Here is a 20,351-nt window from a genome sequence, read left to right as displayed (position 1 = left end):
GAATTGGCAATTCCAGGGTTCAGAAATATTAGTATGAAGTGAACCAGTTGTGTCGGGTACATTTCCAGCCATTTGTACTGTTGCTACAGTTGAACAAGATAATGTCCTGGCTTTCATCCTCTCCGCTTTAGGACTGAGGAAACAATCATATTTTCACTTATAAGGAACTTTCAAGTCATCTTGTGTCCATTTATACGTGACTCCTACAGCTGACATTAATTTCGGCAAACTTGCTCCTCATCTATTCAAGATCTGGGTGGGAGAGGTAAGCGGTTCTAGACAATAACATTCACATCCGACAATGCTTAAACATACTAACACGCACAGACACACGGGAACACACATAGGAAATAGGAAATAAACCTCTATATACTTGCCCAAGATCTTAAAACTTATTCAAGATTGGAGTAGGCCAAACATGGCCACGAAATTTTACAGTAATATTATAGTCAGATTACTACTGACTATAGATAACTGTACACATGAATATCAGAAGCAGCTACCAATCTGTTTTTTTATTGGATCTGAATGTCAACGAAACCCAACTGACTTCTTGAATGCGTTCCTCGAACACCAAAACAGCCTTTTGTTCTGCCGCTGAAACTTATCAGTGAGCCGTTGGGAGAAATATAATACGTTTCGAAAAGATTTTCAGCTGTTTTGAATGACTGCCTTCGTGCGAATATTTTAAATTACTGGTGGTTCGAAGGATGCGTAACACGGATCCCTAAAAGACTTAGTTAAGAGTTAAGGAAAGGGCAGCTATCTTGGAGGGATGGTGCTGAGAAAATTACTTTTCCTAAATCAAGAAAATGACAAAATTCAAACGTATTTTCTCCTAATTACTTCACAATACTATAAATACTCATCGAATTTTCAAAGCCTCCTGTTACGTATACTGTCTTCCGACATGGACACTGAAGTTACAAAATTCAATAAGCATGGTTCTATTAAACCTTTTACCTTTTCACACACCACTCTAGTCGCTAAAAGCTCTTTCCATGAAATTCATCACATGTTTACATTTCCAACATCTTAAGGAAAGACAATACAAAGTCCGTAACACAACTCTGACGTAATCCTCTAACACAAAAGGCACTCGCTCATGGTCCATATCTTTTTTTTTTTTTTTTTTTTGCTCTCTCCAGGACACCATTATCTCTCTCTCTCTCTCTCTCTCTCTCTCTCTCTTCCAGACACTGAAAACACACACTCACACTCACACCCTAGGTATCTGTCTCCCTCCTCCTTCTTCAACACAAGTCCTCGCCAGCAGCCCCTTCAGCCCTCTCTAGTCCCTGCTCTTTCCCACCAGAAGAGAGGAGGAGGGGGAGGAGGAGGAGGAGGAGGAGGAGGAGGAGTCCCTTGAAGGAGGGGGGCGACAGAGCAGAGTAATAATGCTATCTTAACGAGGATGTTCCTCCCTACATGAATATGTGTGAGACGTCGGGGAAAATAGCCACAGCGCAAATAAATAACTTCTGCGTTATCAGCAACGCGTCAAATCCAGGCACTGGTGCAGACGGTGATTAGCCAAGGGGTGGTTGGGGGGAGGATTATAATCGGGTTCTCTCTGGGTGTGGGTTCGTGGGCGTGGGTATGCGTACGGTTAATACGACGATAATCCACAAACGTTGACACAGGGTAATTATTATGACTCCCCGGCAGGAGTGGGTGCGCACCGTTGCTGACACAGTGATGTCTTTATGAGAAGCGTGGAATTCGGAATGGGGCCACTGTCTGTGTAATTGCTAATCCGTTTGTTTTCTGCAAAACGAATGTGGAAGAAACAGTAGTTCGCTCTCTCTCTCTCTCTCACTATCTCTCTGCAGAGATGATGTAAGCAGACCTCTCTCTCTCTCTCTCTCTCTCTCTCTCTCTCTCTCTCTCTCTCTCTCTCTCTCTCTCTCTCTATATATATATATATATATATATATATATATATATATATATATATATATATATATATATATATATATATATATATATATATATATATATATAAAGAGAAAGAAATGAAGATCTCTCTCTCTCTCTCTCTCTCTCTCTCTCTCTCTCTCTCTCTCTCTCTCTCTCTCTCTCTCTCTCTCTCTCTCCACTTTTAAGAGGAGCATTGTTTACTTACTCTTCCAACCAAGATTTAATAAATCACACCAAAATAAACATCTGAATTAATCTGACGGACAAACGCGTAAATAAACAAACAAAAAGATTCACTGCCGTCGCATCTACAAATGACTGGGAAATTTACTTTTTATTAAGTTTAACAAAAGTTGCCCATCAATTTGTGTCTCATAGACTCAAGGGTAAGACTGTTCACTAATTATAAATGCAGAAAACTTATATATAATCAGCCGTTTCAAAGGCCTGAGCTGAAGATTCTTGAGTAGAATGAAAAGCAATGTACTTTGTGCATGCGATATTTCAAAGTGAACCCATATGAACCCTATTCATATGGAACAAGCTCACAGAGGGCACTGATTTGAAATTCAAGCTTCCAAGGAATATGGTGTTCATTCAAAAAAGGTACCAGAAGGTAATAGGAAATGAAATGTTAACCAACGTACTCGTTCATTTTTTATGACTGCAGAGAAATACCTCGGCTTCTGAAGACTTTAACCCCCTGACCTATATACGTATAAGCCTTGCTCAAGTGCAGAGAAAAATATATAAACAAATGATATGAACATAAACACGCACACACACACACACACATACACATAAACGCGCGCACACACACACACACATTCAGTATATATATAATTTGCAAAATGTGCTTCATTATATTTGTATATAATATTTGTAAATAAGAATATATACACTCATACTATTAATCATATATTAAATATAACCTTTGTCATACTTTATAATTTTTATGAGTTCTCTCACACATGCACTTATAAATTTCATAAACAACTATTAATTAAATTCCTATATGTACTGTTTTACAATTAGAATATTCTTTACACAAACACACACACACACACACACACACACACACACACATATATATATATATATATATATATATATATATATATATATATATATATATATATATATATATATATATATATATATATATATATATATATATATATATATATATATATATATATATATATATTATATTATCATAATGAGAGATGTTTCACAGCTTAGGTAAAATCAAAGGAAAACATGGCACATATTCCAGACGGATTCTTGAAAATATAAGAGCTCAAACGCACGTGTAAACGACAAACGTACATAAATACATAAATACACGAACGTTAATACTAGCGATGTTTTTCGACAATTTCACATTAACTGAACCCCTGCGAGATATTACTGAGGTGTAAATTCCTTATTCTTCAATTCCCCTTCTGTCCCGAGACTCCATATTTTCTATCTCTCTTTCCTCCAGCCACTCTTCTTCCATCATCCACACATTTCTCTCAATCGTCTTCGTTCCTCCGATTTTTCCCGCCAGGCATAAACTCTGGAAAACTTCTCTCCTTAACCCATGCCCCGAAAGTACGAGCTGTGTCCGCCCCTATACTATGAGATTCACAGCCGGTGTCGCGGAGTTTTTCCGGAATAAAATTTTATCAACGTACCTGACACAGATGACACTTTGTCACAGGGTATCTTACATCCCTACTTGATTTTTGACTGTATTCTGTATTGCGAAAGTTGCATAATTCTGGTAATTATAAGAGTAACGCCGACTTCTTGTAGACATCGCCAGCAAACTCAGAGGAACGTCTTTCGAAGATATAATGACGTAACTTCTGACGTCATTAACTTGCCTCCTCCTCGATGGCTAATTGGCTATTCGTGAAAAAGTCTCAAACCTCTGGCAGCAATGAAATACAACCAATACTCCTTGTTTACACTTTGTAGTAGTGGTGGTAGTAGTAGTATATAGGATTTACGCCACGAGGTCGAGTGCTAGGATCCTTGAAGAAAAGGGTTTCGACAAGTAATCCGAGAAATTACTTTCTATCACCATTTCTCCATTGAAAAATTATATAATTAAAAATCAATTAACAATTGACTTTTGCTGCATAATGTACGAGCAGCTAATCACTGTTAATATTTTCATTCGCTTATTATTATCAGGTTTTATGAGTCCAGAATGACTTCGTCTAATCTTAGAGACAAACAGTTGCTTAATGTAGGTCGTAATTGAATGATCTGCCAATTCATCACTTTCAATCAATGTTGCAATTCAGCCATTTACTCTGTCACTAAGAGGAGAGGAGCGATCATATGAAATGACAAGCCCTTGCATGGATCCTTTATTTAACATAATTACATAAGAGAAAACTTGACATTATAATCAACGGGTGGATTATGGCGTTTCGGGCTAAGCTCAAGCACTGGGGCCTATAGAGGTCATTCAGTGATGTATTATAACCCACGACATTTTTTTTTCTGGAAAAGCAAGTTTAATGTTGTTCCGCAAGTTAAATTTTACGAAGAAATCAACAACTATTGCTTTATAGATCATATATAATTATCTATCTGCGCCTTATGGAAGTCAGCAAATGGCGAAAACTTGGTAGCCTTGGATGTCCAGGCGTACTCCTTACCCAAAAAAGGGCCCTGTTATTCATTTACCTGTTCAAGCTTACGTAGGGTTTGCCACGGGCCTCCTCACTTCTGAACAGTTGTGCAAGTCGAATCACAAAAGCTGTCCTGCAACCACGGGAACAATGACTTATCATAGCCGCCATTCTTGAAGCCTTGACAAGGTACGGATATTCATTCAGAATTTCAGAGACAGCTGTTTGACGTCATCACCTTGTGGGAGGAGTCGGGACGTCATTTGTTTACGTCACGTCAACTTTGAATCCGTACATTAGAGCGTTCCGCCACTGGCTTCGGCTGCTTTATTCACTCTTATGAATATACTTTTTTCTAATATAAATAATAAAGAATGCTGCCGCAAATTAGGTAGGGATGTAAAGTATACTATGGCTAAGTAATATCTTCGTCAAATGCACAGAAAAAAAGTTATTCGGAAAAACACCGGGACAAAGGCTCTGAAACTCATAGTAATTCATTTTCAACCTCTAAGTTCCTGTGCATATTTCATTTCAAATTCTCTCATTCGTTATACACTCCGTTCCAGTCCTGTGCTGGATCTCACAATCAAAGGAAACATTTGAAGTTATCCAGCTGCCCAGGTAACAAAACTAGTATCTGACAAGCACCTAACTTGTAACAGGCATTTAGTCGTAATACCTGTCTCCGCCGCATTAATTAGCCAACTTTCCCCGCTGGCCCGAATCACCCACGGGAAAATAAAACTAAAATTCTTTACTTCTATACTTCATTCAGACTCCACAACGACTTCCTTGAGACTCCTTCACAGATGCTTCATGAGAACTCCTTCAGGGAGACTTCACAGAAACTTCAGAACGACGACTTGCATCCTTCCAAACTTTACAATGGGTTCCTACAAACTTCTCTACGGCGACCTTAAATAAAGTCCTTCACGACTTTTTTCAAATTATCTCATAGTGACGTCACATATAAAAACACAAACACACTCAACAACACACACACACACACACACACACACACACATATATATATATATATATATATATATATATATATATATATATATATATATATATATATATATACTAGGTGACCAAACCGGCGCTGCCTGGAAAAAATCTGAATAACCACCTTCAGGTAGGCCGTTAAAACTCTGAGTAACAGCCTTCGGGCAGTGGGGGTGCAGAGGGTAAGGGGAGTGGAGGGGGAGGAATTAGGGTAGAATGAGGGGAAAGGGGAAAGAAGTGAGAAGATAGAGGAGGACGGGGAATAGGGAAGGGGAGGGGAAATGTATGGGAAGCGGAAGGGGAAGGTGGAGGGGAGGGGAGGGGGATGGGAGGGCGAATGGGAGGAGAGGGAATGGGGAGGAGAAGGGAGGAAGAAGGGATAGGGTAGGGGAGGGAAAAAGAAGGGTAGGGGGGGAGGGGAGGGGAGGGAAAGATGAAACCTAGATGGTAGGTTGTCAGCTTGACAAACAGGTTCAGAATATCAATAAGTTAACATAGTGTCCGTTGTCTATATAAATATCAAACTATTATCACGCTGGTAATTTTAGACACCGTAAAAAGAGCTGCAACTGTTTTTGGTTTCCTATGCGTGTTTACGAACGTGTTTCAGTTCCCTTTGGCGTTTCTGCGGGAAAGTGTAAGCCACAGTCTGAATGGTCTACCATAAAGATAAGTATACCTTAGTTTTACCAGACCACTGAGCTGATTAACAGCTCTCCTAGGGCTGGCCCGAAGGATTAGACTTATTTTACGTGGCTAAGAACCAATTGGTTACTTAGCAACGGGACCTACAGCTTATTGTGGAATCCGAACCACATTAAAGCAAGAAATGAATTTCTATCACCAGAAATAAATTCCTCTAACTCTTCATCAGCCGGCCGCGGGAATTGAACTCCGGCCCATCGAGCGACAGTCTGAAGCTCAACCGTTTCGGCCAACAAAGGACTTATGGTCTACCATAGAAATTGTCGATAAATGGTGATTTTTTAGTGGATTAAGTACTTAGATTAATTGAGATACATTTGGCTGAAGATGGACACTGAAAAAAATGCGGTAATTTCGTCGGGAGTCATTTCTTAATGAGGGAGAAGTTTTGTCACTGGATCATTTCGTCTGCTAAAATAGAAATTGTCGGTATAAGGGGGAAAGGCAGTTATATTCCCCAATTAGAAAAGATTAAACGACTTCACTGAGCAATAAATCAAAGATCTTATACTTCTACGATTCTGCTCGGGTGTGTGTATTTGTGTGTGTGTGTGTGTGTTTTGGGGGGGAAGGTCTGTCTCCCTTTCAACAGTAGATGGACCTTTTATCAATTACGTGAAATTCACTGCACAACAAATCGAAGGAGATTCGTTCTAGTTAATGATGGTAATACCTCAAGGTACTTAAGAATTTGTATTTTATTGGCAGTGTTTAATTAGGACGCGTTTGGGTCAAGATGAACACTGAAAAGAATGTGGTAATTTCGTCTCAATTAATCTTTTAATGAAGGGGAGATCTGTCACAGAATCATTTGGTGTACTAATACGCATGCGCGGATGGTGATGAATTAGTTCTTGATCTCAAAAGTTATGCCCGTAACTGCCAATTTCTATTTTTTCGTGGATTTAGTACTTAGATATGATCATGGTAATACCACAAGGTACTTAAGAATTTTTATTTTATTGGCAGGGTATGATTAAGATACATTTGGCTTTAGATGAACACTGAAAAAAATGTGGTAATTTTGACTCGAGTAGTTTTTTAATGAGGGGGGTAAGCCTGTCACAGAAACATTGGTCTGTTACTACTTTTTTTTTTCCGTGGAGAGAATTGTAAGGTCTGACTGGTGTGGTGGTAGAAGTTATGTTTTGAATTACATTGCTTCATGACTGAATGAAAGTAATTCTAATACAGTCAAACACATCTGTTTAATTTTTTGGATGTACTAAACTGATTATAAGTTTTGCAGTGGGAGGAGTATCATACGTCTGACACCTGGAAAAAAAGGTGGAGCGTCAGGTGAAAAATGAGAAACAACCCAGAAAGCTGAAGGAAAAGGTGACGTAAAAACGAAAATTTCATTTGCTTTGTCTGTGTTTGTATGTCTGTCATAAGGTAGGGGTTTGATTTTGAGTATAAACCTTTCTGGGGTAACACAGAGGCTGCGTGCATAATTTTGTTTGGGTCTGTCAAGCGGTTCGGATTTCTATACAACCCAAACAAATATACAAACATTCACTTTTACATATATATATATATATATATATATATATATATATATATATATATATATATATATATGTGTGTGTGTGTGTGTGTGTGTGTGTGCGTTTGTGTGTTCAGGCAGAGAACTTAAATCATAGAATGAAATGCATAACACACTAAAAATGTTTGGTCACAATAACAAAATACTATACCATTCAATTTCGGCTTTGCACTTTAGAAAGATCTAATGTATTTAGTTTAGATTATTCTGTGTAAGATATTCAAGATTAAAAAAAATCCTTGTGCTCTCTCTCTCTCTCTCTCTCTCTCTCTCTCTCTCTCTCTCTCTCTCTCTCTCTCTCTGTGACAGAGCCATTCGATTGTTGCAATATATCAGCCAAATCCATAAGCATATAAATGTACACTTTCGTTTAGCATTAGTCATCCATATACAGCATAAAAGACTAGGCTTCTAGGCTATCGTGACTACCAAACTGTAGTCTCTTATAGATTACTAGTATCTAATATAATAATCAAAAGAAAACAGAAGCCATTCTCGTCTCCCTGGAATTTTCACGGTTCTTGTATCAAAGGGTCGAATCACACTAATTAAAAAAGAGGACAGTGCGTGAGGAAGAAGATAACATTAACAGGCACGGGGAAGCACGTTTCCCCAAGCTTGAGTACGCTTCACTTGAAGCACCGACAATGAGGATGCTTCCGACTACTTTACCGAAACTTAGTGGAGGCCCCTCTGGAAATCAGTTTGTTTCCTAACACGAAATAAACACGTATTGTTTTCGTTAACGAGAAACGATGACATTACAAAAAAAAAAAAAAAAAAAAGATTAAAGGTCCAAGGGACATGAAACGCCTTCTTGATAATGTGTAATTTTGTTCATCGGTAAAAAATATGTGACAGATGATGAAAAATTTTCAGTTGAAAAACTTGCCAAGATAATTTTAAAGATAAATGAAACACCCTCCTCTCTCTCTCTCTCTCTCTCTCTCTCTCTCTCTCTGTGTGCGGATGATGAAATTTGTTCAAATAACAAAAGCCTTCCAAAATGATTTTAACAATAGGTCAAAACTCTCTCTCTCTCTCTCTCTCTCTTGCAATAAATCAGCCAACTCCATAACCATGTAGATGTAAACATTTGTTTAGTATTAGTCTCTCATACACAACAGACGCGGAAATCGTGACGAAGGAATCCTTCTCTCTCTCTCTCTCTCTCTCTCTCTCTCTCTCTCTCTCTCAGCATGCACGTGCATGTTTCCCTCGTGTCTACGAGAGCAGCATGATAAAAGAAGCCCTTGTAGCCTTCTTAATAAGCGAGTTTGTCTGCCAACAAATTACTACCTTCTCCTGAAGAGGCTGAAGGGCTACATTGATTGTCGTGGTGATGGATCAGCCTGGGGGGAACAGCGATGATTGCAATTACGTCTTGACTGATCATCGGATGAATAACGACGATGCATACTTGAAGGGAGGACCAGGGAGGGGAAGGGAGGCGGGGGGAACTATCTCATTCTCAAACCAAATGAGGAAATCTGAAGAGACTTCAAGAACTTGGCATTTTGATGAGGTTTCTGTGCTTGGCTTTCTTGTTATTTACTAGGCAACTCTCAAAATAAAAAAATAATGAAGTACAGTTTTTTAAAAATACGCAAATTCTGGTTCAGACGAGGCTGCTTAGCATCCTTTAAATTGTTCGGAGCAGTATCTTCTTTTTTTTTTTTATGGAAGCATCTTTCCACCCTTCCATATAAAACAAGTTCTTTCCCTTCCAATTTTAGCCTCAAGAAAATGTTTAAACATTTACTGATTAATCACCTCGCTTCCAACGCTGTGGGACACAAAGATCACCTGGTGGAATTCCGCCACGTATGCCTTGCGTGTGCTTTCACTTTCAGCAAGCTCCACGTATCTCAATACTTTCCTCTCACAGTTCTCATCCAAGTATGTCTGGGGCTTGCAATTCTTCTAGTGTCTAGTTCTTCATTGGAGAGTTGGGTAGAGCTTTCGGCTAGCACGCTGTTGGCCCAGCGTTCGACTCTCAGACCGACCAATGGAGAATTAGAGGAATTTATTTCTGGTGATAGAAATTCATTTCTCGTCATAATGTGGTTCGGATTCCACAATAAGCTGTAGGTCCCGTTGCTAGGTAGCCAGTTGGTTCTTAGCCACGTAAAATAAATCTAATCCTTCGGGCCAGCCCTATAGGAGAGCTGTTAACCAGCTCAGTGGTCTGGTTAAACTAAGTTATACTTAACTTTACAGGAGCCCAGCTGACACTGTCACATAATATTCTCCTACGGGTACTGTTTCTCACTCTACCCTGCCATCTGTCTCCTAATATTTATCTTGAGACTTTCCCCTCAAACCATTGTCATACCCTGATTCATGCCCAGTTAGCAATTCAGATCGTACTGAACTTACTTATATAATTGTACTTTCTCGAGCAATTTCACTATTTCATATCCAAATCTTATTCACCCTGCAAACTGTTTGCGTTGTCCTTTTAAGTCGTTCAAAGGAAACTATAATAGAGTCATTAAATTCCTCTTCAAAGGAAACTATAATAGAGTTCTTTGTGTACCTACAAATTTGAGATTTAACCTACAGAATCCTTTCTTCAAGTAGTGTTATTTCATCCCTTTGTCCAAACTCTACCCTCATAACTTCTGCTGTTCCTGGATTGATCTCGCGTCCCATCTCTCTAGATGTATGATGCACTCTATTAAACAAACTTTGCAAGTCTTGTGGTGTTTTGCTGTTTAAAACAGCGTCATTTGCATAGTTAAGTCTGTCGAATTACTAACGTTACCCCTATCAAAACTTCTCTGTCATGGCAAACTACTTCTTTTACTATAAAATTCATGAGCAAAAAGCAAGGTGACAAAATTCAACAGTTACACCCCACTATTTACTACAAGTTCACTTGACTAATTAAATACTTTTAACTACAGGCTCAAATACACACAAACGCATCGACAAAACTGTTTATGTAATTATAGTTGCTTTGTTTATCTCTAACATAAAAATAAACGATCATTTAGTTAATTCAACATAAATTTTTCACTCGTTTTACCTAATGATGTATAAAAAATTACTTATATATACTGTTTCTCTCTCTCTCTCTCTCTCTCTCTCTCTCCCAGCTAAGTAACCGATTCCTATCTTAAACTAACCAAGCTCACACTTATGGAAAATACACTGAAGTGTCTCAAATCTCATATTTTCTGTACTTTATATTATTTCCACCACTTACTACACTTGCACTCGTCGCAAAAATAAATTTTGCCGGACGAGTACTGAAGCTATATTCGTGTGCGTATGGTACCATTTTCCACGTACAGAGACTTAAACCCACGATTAAAGGACTAATAATCCTTAAACGAAGAATCAGAAGATAATGACCCCCGCTAAATTCGTGAGCACGCCGAGGCTCAAACAGGTATCACAGTGAGAAAACAAACAGGTTTGTGGTAATGTATACTGTATATGACTCAGCGTGTGTGGGTAATTACGTAAGCCCTTCATTACTGTACCTCCACCCGAATTATAATTATATTCTCTAAGGTCTTCTTTACCTAGATAAAATGAATAGTTCTTTTCTCTTTGAAACACTGGCAATAACACGTTTGTGTCACCAATGGAAGCTGGAGTTTCTTAGACGCGTGAGACATGCACATGAAAGTTAAAATATGAAAAAAAAGTTGGAGTAAATATGGGATAGGAACTTTTGAAATATAAAATACTCAGACTTCAGTAGATAGGGGATAGAAACTATTGAAAGATAAAATACAAAAAAACAAGTAAATATGGGATAGAAACTATTCCAGATCCAATAAAAAAAAAGAACACATAAAAACGGAACGTTCACATTAAAAGTCAGTCAAACGATTCACAGCCGAATAATAAAAATGAAATAATGCTCACTTAATCAAATATATTCAACTCAGGAAGGAGAAACGATCCCAGAGACGGGAAATTATTGTCGAAAGAAGATTTTGCTTCAGAGACGCGGGAAATTATCCTAATTTAATGACGAAACTCAACTTTTTAATGACGATTTCGATCACCTCACATAAACTTCATGGCGACTATTTTCTTGGTGATGGCATTGTACCATCGCAAAGAAGAGAAACTTTGGTCTATACATACATACATATATATATATATATATATATATATATATATATATATATATATATATAATTACGCACACAGACACAAATATATATATATATATATATATATATATATATATATATATATATATATATATATATATATATATATCTCGTACATATGTGCGCGTCACTGTAGTCCTGAGTTCTTGCCTTCCGTGGTTCGAGCCCACAAGACGACGAACTTATATTATCAACTAAAAAATTCCCCTTCAGGTAAAATGTATGAAAATATATATATATATATATATATATATACATACATACATATATGTATATATATTATATACATACAGTATGAGATTTAGAAGAAATAAGTGATTTTTGTTGTATAATTTTGGCAACTGTTAGCACAGAGAGATAGGTTTCAAATAAGTGTCATGAAACTGTTGTTGGGTCATTTAAATTTTGAAAGCATTAAATTATAAAATCATTATAATAAGAAGCAATGAATTTTTTAAAATTCAATACGCTATGAGCATTTAAATAACATCAGTCTAGTAATATAAAATAAGCTTGCTGTTTCTTATTCACCTCTGTTGTGTATTAAGTATCTTACTGAATAAAGTAGATATTTAAAACACGAAAAATACAAAAAAAATATAATGCAACAGCGAGGAACAATTCAATGCACTATGCAAATTTAAAATAAATAAATATTAAGACGTTTAATACAATAAACTGTACGTTACAAGCTTACAGTACGTCTACTGTATAATTAATGAAGTGGTAAGGAACGAAATGCACACTTATAATACTAAAATACACTTGTAAAATGTCAATAAAACAGTTTAAAACACTACGAAGTACAGCTTGAATAAAACCTAAACGGTTATATACATCCGTCCCTGCTCGCTTAGTCATGGGTAAGCGATCTAAACACTATCATTTTTTGTTTTACTGTTTTCCGGTGTTGGACCATTCTCATATTGGTAACCCACGCTACTTTATTATTAACATCATCCCCAAAGCGTTAGCATATAAGCATGTCTATATATTATAAAAAAAGGCTGGAAATTTTCAATACGTTGAGAAGCCGCACAAAGCACTTAATTAAAGAGGTAAAATAAATTAAAACGAGCTATGAATGGATAATAGATCGGATGGTTGGCTGTTATGGTTTATATGTCGTCTGGCCCTTACAGATCAATGTATCTGCATGGAATCGGCAAGTGCTGCTCTAGAGGTTGCAGGCCCTTCCCGTGAAATACTTATGAAGGCTAAGATCCCGTTTTGGCCCAAGAGCATAATTTTGATGAAAAAATTTATATATTTATTTACCTATTAATTAATTTTTTTTTTTTTGTGGGCAAAAAGTTCAAACCCGGCGTTGACAGCAAGACAGCACGACCATGAATCCTACAAGACTGCATGAATGAGTTGCCTTGTCAGTATTACACTTCAGCCAAGCCATGGTTCACTGCAGATATTTTTAGGCATGCCTTCCATTGCTCAATTTCTCAAGCCATTGCAAAACTTTCAGATTAAACAAAGCCGAGATCATATTCGTAAAGTGGTTTTAAAGCTCACCCACCTGTGAAGGATCTTGTAGCATTTAGTGGCTTTAAGCAGCGTATGCATTCGCCACCTAACACCGTCAGTCTTGTGCAGCGAATGAATAAACAAGAATCGTGAAGTTCAGGCCACAGTGCCAAGCCCTAGACACTTTCATCCTTTCAATGCTTAAGACAGTGAGGAAAAGGATCTGAAGGGGAAACTGGTAGAACAGTTAGAGAGACTGGACAGCAAGGCAGAAGAAAGGAAGCGGGAATGGAGGGAGATTGAAATGCTAAAAAATGGGAGCAGCCAGGGACCGAAGTGACGCTGCAGACACCCTTTAATAACGCCTAAAGCAAACCTGTGTAGGTGCACAGTCGGCACTAAACGGAGTTGAACAGCCTAAGGATCCTCCACACCAAGGTATACAGAAGGGCCTTGCTCCACGCAACCTGAATGAGATGTTCATATCAGAAAACCCCATAAGACGAACAGTGGACACTAGACAGAGGTCTGCAGACGTAAGCAAATTTGAGTACTTATAATATAAAGCCAGTCCTCTTCAAGTCTGCGATTGCATGGGTGTGTGTGTGTGTGTGTGTGTTTGTTTTGTATGTTTTGTACATTTACATAAATCTACAAGCTCAGTATAAGTGGAAATATACTTACACGCAAACCGCCGAGTGAAAGTAAAAAAAAAAAAAAACTTATGACATATGGTGCCGCAAAAATAAAAAAAAAAATTTGAAACTTTCTCCCTAAATATTTGGGACCAAGTGAGTCATAATCCCACTTCCGTTTCTCTCTCTCTCTCTCTCTCTCTCTCTCTCTCTCTCTCTCTCTCTCTCTCTCTCTCTCTCTCTCTCTCTCTCTCTCGCATTTTTTTGGAGATTGTTCGTGTCATTTACGAAGCATTTCTGCAACAAAAACTATTTAAAAAATAAAAGACAATAATGTACGTCTCTTTTTTTCTTTTTTTTTTTCTAGCGTACATTCACACTTTATCTGTCTACTATATATCTATTTAATTAATCCAAATAAGTGATCAGATCATTTTCACACTCTTGACTATATGACACATATATAAAAGATGAAAATTAGTTTATACAAAAATTATTTAAATATGTAATAAAAAAAAATGAAAATTGCACAGTACTTAAAACAAAACCCTAAATTTACAATTATGCATAAAACCGCGACAAGAAAAAATGTCTTGATATAAGTAACTTATGAGCAAATAAAAAAAATGCTTTGATGAATTTAAAAAGAAGGAAAAAACCCCCACACACCTCACTGCCTGAACAGACCGCAAAAATACGGACATAAAACCGACAGAGAAAAAAATTCTGCGAATCGAACCATCAAATACTTTTTTTGGGCGTCAGCGCTTGCATGGTTTCTTTTCAACGTGAACGCCATACAAAAAGATAAAAGCGCACAGAGAGAGAGAGAGAGAGAGAGAGAGAGAGAGAGAGAGAGAGAGAGCAATAATTACTAACCTCGAGAAAGACAGACTCACACACCACTGACCTGAGAAGAAAATTTGTGTTTAACTCCCGTGTCAATTTGATGAAAGAGCAGTAAACATTCTCCATTCATCTTTTATATTATTTTATACTTTGAGTTTTCCGTAAAAGTAAACTACTGCGATGGCTATTTGTCTGTCCGTCCGCACTTTTTCTGTCCACCCTCGGATCTTAAAAACTACTGAGGCTAGAGGGCTGCAAATTGGTATGTTGATCACCCATCCTCCAATCGTTAAACACACCAAATTGCAGCCCTCTAGCCTCAGTAGTTTTTATTTTATTTAAGACTAAAGTTAGACATAATCGTGCTTCTGGCAACGCTACAGGTGCCAAAAACACAGGCCACCACCGGGCCGTGGCTGAAAGTTTCATGGGTCGTGGCTGAGAGTTTCATACGTCATTATACGCTGTCCAGAAAACTCGATTACGCCGGAGAAACTTCGGTGCATTTTTTACTTTTTTTTTTTGTCGAGGATGCTTTCAAACTATGAAAAAACGGTTACTTAAAAATATTGAGGAAACTATTTTATATTTTTGTATTAATTAATCGGCTTGTTACGGACTAGTCAACGTATCACCGACATTCTTTCAAGTCATATATTTTAAACGCTTTCTTTGTTGCAGTGAAATGAGGAATTATGAGTGACCGCCAATCAATGAGGTGCTTTGTAAATGTATAAGCTAAACAATGTGTGTGTGTATTAAGTAATAAGTCTAATATAAAGGTTCAGGCTGGGGAGTTAAACAGTGGGCCTAGCAACACACTGGCCATGTGCCATAAGCATTGGGACCTGTCCCCCACTGGCTGTCGGCCTAAGAAACAGGAGATCAGCGCCTGCCCTATGAGCCTACAGAGGCTCAGGAGGACTTTAACTTTAATATATATATATATATATATATATATATATATATATATATATATATTTTATATATATATTTGTCTATATATATACATAAATATATACACATAAATATATATATATATATACATGTATATACTGTATATATATATATATATATATATAAATATATATATATATATATATATATATATATATATATATATATATATATATATATATATATATATATATATATATATATATATATATATATATATATATATATATATATATCCGTTCACGAACCTGGGAAGGTATGCCAAAGAAAATCTTGTTACAAGTTGACGGAGATACAAACATTTTACTAGGACTGTTTACATAATGTGACATAAACACACACACACACACACACACACACACCAAAAAATAACACAGCAACTGAGAGGGTCCGCTCAAGAACACAAGGGAAACAGAATGGAAAATAGAATCGAGGCCAAAGCCCAAGCGCTGGGAACTATGAGGTCATTCAGCGCTCAAAGGGAAACTGACAGTCGGTAAGAGGGTATGAAAGGCGTAACAGGAGGAAAACCTCGCAGTTGCGCTAAGAAAGGAGGTGGAAGGCACGAACAAGGGAGAAAGGTAAACCTAGAACGTGACTGGAGCAATATCCTGAATCAGTCGAGGACCGGCAGTAAGGGCGTAAGGACTGGACGAGGCATCCTTTTCTCCATTACCTTCGGAGTGTCGAGTTTCCCAGGAAGAGAATTGTACGTTGGGGGGGGGGAATCCTGCTTCAGAATTAATGGAGTGGAAATGAAAACCAAGAAATGTAGTGGTCGATGCAGCTCGTAGGATAATTTTTGGGCGAGTTTAACAAAGGGTTTGAATAAAACCTTAAACCCTTACAGCAAAAGAAAAACAAAATAGTTTACAATAATAATAATAATAATAATAATAATAATAATAATAATAATAATAATAATAATAATTTAATAATAAAAAAAAAATAATAATAATAATAATAATAATAATAATAATAATAATAATAATAATAAATAATTTTAATAATAACGGGATTGAGAAATAATAATAATTAATGTAATCTAATAAAATAATATATTTAAAGAAACAAATCTAGTTATGTATCTACAAATATATTTAAATAATAAACAGAAAGCTTTCGGGACTGTATAGATTCTCGATAGCTCTCTGTTTAGTTTTATTTTCAAATACATTTGTACAGATACATAACTGTAGCTTTGTTTCTCCATTTCAAGAAGACTCAAGCTACTACGATTATTTTCAGTAATAATAATAATAATAATAATAATAATAATAATAATAATAATAATAATAATAATAATCGGTGTTATTATTATTATTATTAAATCACCAATCATTTTCCCCCTAAAGCGGTAATCTCGCACAAACGAAAATTCAAAAACAATTCTTTCTCTAAGATCAAACCAATTCACTAACCAAAATACCACACACTGCAATCATAATCCAACTCCCACCTATGGGTGATCTGAAAGGCTTAAAGGGTCAATACCAAAACGCTGCAACTACTGCAATATTCTCTTACCTTTCCCTTCCTTCCTCTTCCCCTTCCATACGAATACCTACAAAAGCACCATCAATTTGTCTTCCCAGCGTAATTCAACCTGATTCTCGTATGAAGTCTTCCGTGAAGATATGTATCACTTTCACAGTGATCAATTGGTTCTTGTCCTCTCTCTCTCTCTCTCTCTCTCTCTCTCTCTCTCTCTCTCTCTCTCTCTCTGTTTCGTCCCTACGCAAACTTTTTATACTATGGACTTCATGTGATTGAACAGAGGAACACACACATAACAGTTGCTCTGATCACCATAGTTCCCGTGATAAATAATAATAATAATAATAATAATAATAATAATAATAAATAATAATAATAATAATAATAATAATAATAATAATAATAATACATGGTTATGTGCAACTTTCCCCAGAATCCTTATTCACAGCATCACTTCAAAATCCAAATATGATCTCACTGAAGGTCATGCAATAAAAACAAACCAATAATTACCCAGTAATAACAGTTCGAACAACAGTTTAACAGAAGATAATGACCTGGTTTCCTGCTAACAAGTACATGACGTCACCCAGATTCACGCGCTGGGAACTTGCATAGTTAATGTCCTGCCAAAATAACCTTTGAGGGAGGACGAGGATTAATTAAACGTCGCGTAAGAGAGGCAATTAGAGGCGCCAAGTCATTAGTATCTATCATCGAAAAAAAAAAAAAAACGCGGACATATATACAATGCTACCCACATGAAGAGGAGGGAGATGAGAGGCGTGACTGGAGGATGAAGAGGAGAAGTTTGAGGGTGGGGATGAGGAGATAGAGGAGGAGGGAAGCGAGAAGACAGAGGATGGAGATATGAGAAGATATAGAGGGAGGAGATGAGGGGTTTGAGGATGGGAACAAGAAGTTGGAGGATCGACGTGAGAAGTCTGAGGAAGGAGATGAGAGGTTTGAGGATGGGGGTATGAAGTTGGAGGATAGTGATGAGGAGTCTGAGGAGGGAAAAAAAGTTGAAGGATGGAGATGACAATTCTGACAGAGGAGGGAGATGAGAGAACCTGGAGGATGGAGATACGAAGAAATAGGGGAGAGACGAGAAACAGGGGAAAAGGAGCTGAGACGCTGGAGAGAGAAAAACGAGGAATTGAGGGAAGGACACAAGAATCTCATTGAGTGGGATGAAGGCCTATGGGAGGAGGGAGATACAAAGCTTTAGAAGGGAGAGGCTGATCCAGTGGAGGAGGAGGAGGAGGAGGAGGAGGAGGAGGAGGATCCCCAATCTGAAGGAGGAACAAGTGTTGGCTATCTAGACAAAAAAAAAAAGCAACTTACGTCAGGAGGTAGAGGAGATTCAGGCAAGCAGCAAATGAAGGTCGCGGCCCTACACGAGCAACACCTGAAACAACAAATTTGGAGTGAGTGATTGCCAGTCCATCTATAGCTATTCAACACTCCAGGCAAACAAAGCTCGTCCCATTGTATACTTTGCTATTTATTTTTTTTTTCTTGAGAAAATATGACACACGCGTATCAACATCATGATGCATGCGAAAATACATTTAATGGCCTTTCCTAAAGACGTGTTCAATTCAAATTCAAATGTTATTTCGGTTGTAATCTCAAATGTATTTTTCAATCGCATTATATGATTTTGGAGTCGCCTGACTAACTGAACGAGAGAGAGAGAGAGAGAGAGAGAGAGAGAGAGAGAGAGAGAGAGAGAGAGAGAGAGTAATCTCAAACATTTTTCTGAATCGCATTATACGAATCTGAGGTCGCCTGACAGACCGAACAAGAGAGAGAGAGAGAGAGAGAGAGAGAGAGAGAGAGAGAGAGAGAGAGAGAGAGAGAGAATCTACACACATATAAACCTGTGCATTTCTAAATCATCCAAGACTAAACATGACATTAATTGTTACCGAAATCTGCATATCATCTGGACAGCCAGATGATATCAAAATTTAAACAAACCTATCTGAAATTCTTGCACGAAATGAATTCACTTCAGTATCGCATCACAACAGACGTCATTGATACGCTTTGCTAACCGCTCTTAGGAAAAAAGAAAACAAATAAATAAAAATAAAGTACGATAAAAACAGCCTGTGGTGTTTCCCCACAAACCTGGTGGTAAACAAATAAACTATCATCCATTTCCAAACAAGCTGGACTCCCAATGAAGTCCAAAGTAGGCAAATAAACTTTATTTCCAAGAAAAACCGTCTTCTAGTGAGTCATGAGACAGTCTTGCGCTGCGCAAGCAGTCTGTCTCTCTCTCTCTCTCTCTCTCTCTCTCTCTCTCTCTCTCTCTCTCTCTCTCTCTACAGAATACTTTTTGAAAGTGCCTTACATTTCTCTCTCTCTCTCTCTCTCTCTCTCTCTCTCTCTCTCTCTCTCTCTCTCTCTCTCTCTATAATGAATACTTTTTTGAAAGTGCCTTACATTCCCTATTTGCCTCTGACAATCATCGAAAACCTCTCTCTCTCTTTCTTTAAAGAATCCTTTTTGAAAGAGTATTACATTCTCTCTCTCTCTCTCTCTCTCTCTCTCTCTCTAAAGAATACTCTTTTTCTAAAGAATACTTTTTTGAAAGTGCCTTACATTCCCTATTTGCCTCTGACAATCATCGAAAACCTCTCTCTCTCTCTTTCTCCTTTTGAAAGAGTATTACATTCTTCTCTCTCTCTCTCTCTCTCTCTCTCTCTCTCTCTCTCTCTCTCTCTCTCTCTCTCTCTCTCGCGAGCGCGCATCTTCCCAACACTCCCCACTCCCAAACTAGCTCCATAAAATCCCCTAACCACAATCACAGAGAACCTAATTTTACACATACCCACATACACACAAACACACACACCTCAGCATAAAGAGGACTGTACAAAAATAAAAAAGAAAATTACGTTTCTTGCTTTCAGAGAAAGTCACTTGGTTGAAAGAGCAAAAGAAAGCTATGGAACTGGGGTCAGATCCTTAG

At 37.5% G+C, this 20,351-nt stretch overlaps 1 protein-coding gene across 5 annotated transcripts in view; it reads right to left on the bottom strand.

Annotated features, from left to right (window-relative positions):
- The window catches only part of LOC136829404 (interference hedgehog-like), a 291,106-nt gene that overhangs the window by 160,260 nt on the left and 110,495 nt on the right, over positions 1-20,351 (bottom strand). For 4 of the 5 annotated variants that reach the window (XR_010850374.1, XM_067087926.1, XM_067087955.1 and 1 more), the window contains exon 2: positions 18,713-18,776. The exons of the other annotated variant lie outside the window; for it this stretch is intronic. The gene's annotated coding sequence lies outside the window, so the exon portion shown is untranslated. The remainder of the gene's footprint in view (positions 1-18,712; positions 18,777-20,351) is intronic. 5 annotated transcript variants of the gene reach the window in all.

This window comes from Macrobrachium rosenbergii, chromosome 4 (assembly GCF_040412425.1).
Source record: "Macrobrachium rosenbergii isolate ZJJX-2024 chromosome 4, ASM4041242v1, whole genome shotgun sequence".
In the NCBI taxonomy this organism is placed as follows: Eukaryota; Metazoa; Arthropoda; class Malacostraca; order Decapoda; family Palaemonidae; genus Macrobrachium; species Macrobrachium rosenbergii.
This window is presented reverse-complemented; position numbering and strand designations above follow the sequence as displayed.